This window comes from Pinus tabuliformis, chromosome 8, assembly GCF_031772625.1.
Source record: "Pinus tabuliformis cultivar Carrire ecotype Pingquan chromosome 8, CPIR1, whole genome shotgun sequence".
NCBI lineage: Eukaryota > Viridiplantae > Streptophyta > Pinopsida > Pinales > Pinaceae > Pinus > Pinus tabuliformis.
The window spans coordinates 795,486,357-795,491,056 of record NC_142294.1 but is presented as its reverse complement, the minus strand read 5'-3'; positions in this window follow the sequence as shown (position 1 = coordinate 795,491,056).

Here is a 4,700-nt window from a genome sequence, read left to right as displayed (position 1 = left end):
TGACACAAGACAAGTAACTATCCTCATGGGAGATATTTCATTTTTTAATGAGGTTGACATAGTAAAAGAACTATCCTCATATTCCTAGTTTCATTTTTTAATGAGCTTGACACAAGACAAGGAACTATGTTTTGAGACTTGTTTCATTTTTTAATGAGGTTGACACAGTGAAAGAACTATCCTCATATTCCTTGTTTCATTTTTTAATGAGGTTGACACAAGACTAGGAACTATCCTCATATTCCTTGTTTTATTTTTAAACAAGGTTGACACAAGACAAGGAACCATCCTCCTGGACCTATTTCATTTTTTAAAGAGGTTGACATAGTAAAAGAACTATCCTCATTTTCCTTGATCACGACTCATAACAGGTCATGACTTCCAAGAGGTTCTCATCAAATGGGAGAACAATGCTATGGAAGGAGAGATCTAGTTCCAATGCCCCTAGTACATAATGTACACCGTCACGGAATTGATTGTCCATTGATGTAGGCATGGAATGGGTTGCTACATAATTAACCCATGGCAGGCAAGATACCATTGGGATAAAATGACCATTTAGGGAATATGGTTGACTTGAACCCATATTTGGACTAGGAAATGAATGTTGGTCAACAGTGAAAATTATGCCTTCATGTGGGAAACACATCACTTGAAAGAGTGTTGAAACAATAGCTCCCATGTCATAAACATAGTCATACCCAAGAAGTAAATTGTAATCTAAAGGGCCTGAGACTACCATCACATTGAGGTAAACAATTTTTCCTCCCAAAGTAATAGGCAACTAAGGAAGGATCCCTAATGGTTGATTGGTTCCTCTATTAAAAGCCAACAGATTCTGGGTAATAGGCACAAGTGGTGGTGAACCAAGTGCTTGCCAAGCAGTGGAGGAAAGGATACTCACAGATGCACCTTCATCTATGATAGTGCTAGGTATAATCATATTACAAACTTGTACTATGATCTGGAAATGCACATAAGAAGGAAGACAACATCCTGTCAGTCGATTCTAATCAAAGGAAGTGACTATACTACTTGGAGGGGGTACCGTAGAAATGGGAGAATTAGCCCCTTGAGTTACGAGAGCAGGAGGATTTTCCTCCTGTCTTGATGGAATAGTAGGATTACCCCCAAGCTCATTGGAATCTGAAGAAACAAAAAGAACCTGAGTGGTATCATACTCACTCTCTACAGGAAAGGTATGATTAAATGAAGGTGAAATCGGGTCAACTGATTCCTCGACCTGTGATGAGTCAGGTATAGACTCATGAGATTCACATTTAGAGAGAGTAGGTTTGATCGACAATTGATTTTGGTCAGTTAATTTATCAACTAGTGAAGGATTAAGGGAGAGTCTCCTGTAACCAGATGGAAGTCGCTGCGGAGAAGTAGGACAGTTATCCAACACTTTCTTGGCTTCATCCAGATAGGGACAAAGGTGAATGGGGTGATTCCCTTCACATAACCTATAGGGAAACTTAACTTTACCCTTCTTTCCATGAACTTTACTACCACTAGTTGATGGTGTGTCACCAGCATGATCTCTAGAAGTTGATGACATAGGATGATGTGAACAAGGAGACCATTCTTCTAAGATTTGTGGAATATTAGGGCAATTTCAAAGAAGATGGTCTCCCATACAAAGTTTGCATGGATATCAAACTTTGTCAGGCTTATCGGATGATTTCTTCTCAGAAGTTGCATTCAAAGCAATGCTTGCTTGGTTGCCCCCCCTGCTGAATTTTCTTCTTCTTCTTCTTCTTCCCTTTCTTCTTCTTCTTAGCCACTTGGTTACTAGTACCAATACTTTCACCAGGTGAAGAGGAAGAAGGGGAGGAAGAAACAATCGAGGAAGAAGGCAAAGGGTCAACTTTAGGATCAATTGGAGGTTGATTATGTCCAGTTGGAGGAGTACTCAATTGCGGAGAAATCACGACATTTTTAACCAAGGAGGTTGAAAACAACCATACTGGCAAGCCAGTGGTACATCGCAAAAGGGATAATGTAGCCATATAAGGAGCACCAATATTTCCGAAAGGAGGAAAAGGACTAGGATTCCCATCAAAAGGAATTCCTTGATCGGTGGACTTTGGATTTGTTGCCATATGTCTCAACCTAAGATCAACTAAGGAGTGAGCCTAGAGGATGTTATCTGTGGTCAATTAATTTTATTTTAATAAAAGTAACATAAAAAAACAAAAGAGGGATAATCTAGGAAAAAGGTTTACCAAGCAACTGTGAATTGCAAAATACCTCATGGCGAACCGAGAAGTATGGGCATGCAATCTCCTCGAATGTTGTGTTCGGTGTATCACAGTGTACAAGGCAGCCAACTCAGTTAGTTAAGGATGGATAGCAACCTAGTTTTGTCCTCCCATATATACTCGAAAGTATGTGGAGGCCCAATCCATATTAGCGTTGTCTAATGCAAAACCGCATAGTGAGAGCATTCCCATATACTTTACGTACTATAACACCACCCTATATACCCCAAGGTACGTGGACGAGCTACGATATACTCACGTACGTGGAATGACGTATCACACTTGGGATGTATTGCGGACAAGTTAGTGACAGCTGCTATGTTTTACGACGCCGAGACATGTCTCTAGCCTAGAACCTCTAAATGTTTTGCGTTAGGTGACAATGCTCCATTAGGTTAATTAATGTTAATTTTAAGTCGATCTTGCTTAAGAATTTGCCTTTCAAGGTTCACCACATGATTTATTTTCAATTCCTACAATGCAACTAATATGATAAGCATTTTCTTTCATTCAATTTTGACAATGAAAACCTTAACTAGTAGGGATAGAGCAATCAGGTCTTTTACAAAGAGAAAAGAGCACATCTAATGCAATTTCCCTAACTATTCCTATCAAGCATTCACAAACTACAATATGTGCAATGCAATTTTTTCTTTTCAATTCCCTTAATGTTATTATGAAAAAAAGGAAACTAATGCACATACAATCAATCAATCTTTTTACAATAACAAAGACTTTACGATAGTTCTATTTCGAAGGAAAAGAAGACTTTTACGACACTTTCTTTCGAACAAAGATTAATCGACTATAATCTAACCTGGATGATGAATCGATAATGACAAATAAATCATTTAATAAACATTAATCAATCAAGTCAAAGTAGGGATAGCAAAGGAGATACAATCTTGATTTCAGAGACATGACACTCATTGATCATTCAGCAAGCAATCAAATAGAAGAAATTTGGTGAAAAACCCTATCCAAAGGTGGAAAACTTACCCAAGGAGGATCAATGCAGCCCTAAATGGGAGACACTGTGCTTTAGAGCACTATCCCTAAGCCAAGGGTGCTCTGTAGTGCACTGCGTCCCTCACAAGCATGCGCTGGCGACAATAATCCATTTCAAGAAGCAAGTAAACACAGTTTTTGACCAAAATTCACTTCAACAAGGATGAAATACAATCAATGAAAGGAATTAAGGCCTACTAGAGTGTCCTAGGGTGTGTATAAGCTACCTGGAATGATGATCGTTCCCTAGTGGAGTCGCCAATTTTTTATGAAGAATTTGGTATCTACGGATAAATACTAATTCCCTAGATAAGTAGCCATATCTAGAACAACAGTTTAAAGCACTTTAACATTTTTCTATAAACAATAGATAAGACAAAGAGAATGAGAGGACCTACTTGTACTTTCGCTTTCCTCTTGTCTCCTTTGTATCGGTCCTGTCGCTCCTTCCCGTACTTAACACGCTTGAGAAGTACCTGTAAACATCAACAGAAGATAAAGAACCAATCAAAGCAAAATATCTATTGATTACAAGTAAATGGAGTTAGATACAGTCACACATATAAGCATCATATATCAAGATAAGCATATGGAAAAAGGTGTAAATACTTTATTGAATAGAAGGAAGAATTACAACCATGAAGCCTGATTTGAAGTCACTTCTCCAGCTTTGGTTCCATCCACATCACATCATAACCATGACATGCTGGCAGCATAACAACACTTACAATAGTCTCAATTCTCAAACTAACATTATCCCGTTACAATTCATCAAAGTCCAGTCCTTGATCACTTGGATGAGTGCTCAATTTATAGGAATATGGAGGAGGTTTTGTCATCAATGAGGGTATTGAATGGCCTTCACACTTAGAATTAGTTCCATGGAGGAAGGGATGAGAGGATAGGAGGTATCTTAACTCATTCCTCATCCATTTTTGAGCTCATACGAGATGATAAGTGTGGGAATCTTCTAGAAGGCTCTAGAAGATAATAATATTCCCCAAACCCTATGTGAATTTCGCTCAAACTCGCCCAGCGCAGGTCAAATAGGGCCTATGTGCTCTGCAGAGCACCCTCGCATGGACTTAACTGCTCTGCAATGCACCCTTGCATGGACCTACTTGCGTTGGTCCCTCTAGAGGTCATTTCAGGATGTCTTCAGGCCATGAAACTATCGAGGAAGGAGGCATTCAAAAGGTTGACTTGTTTAGGGCATGTAGCAACTGAAATTAGGGTTTGATGATCCCTAAAACACTAATCTGGATGATCGGAGTGATGTTTCCAAATGGATCTATAATAGCTACCCCCTAAAGCATGAAGTTGAAAATAATAATGTCGAGTGATATGATTTATAATGTGATGAGGAGGTTTCGAAGTGGTTGGTGACCTGCATCAATTACAATACATAATCTCATGATATTTTGATTT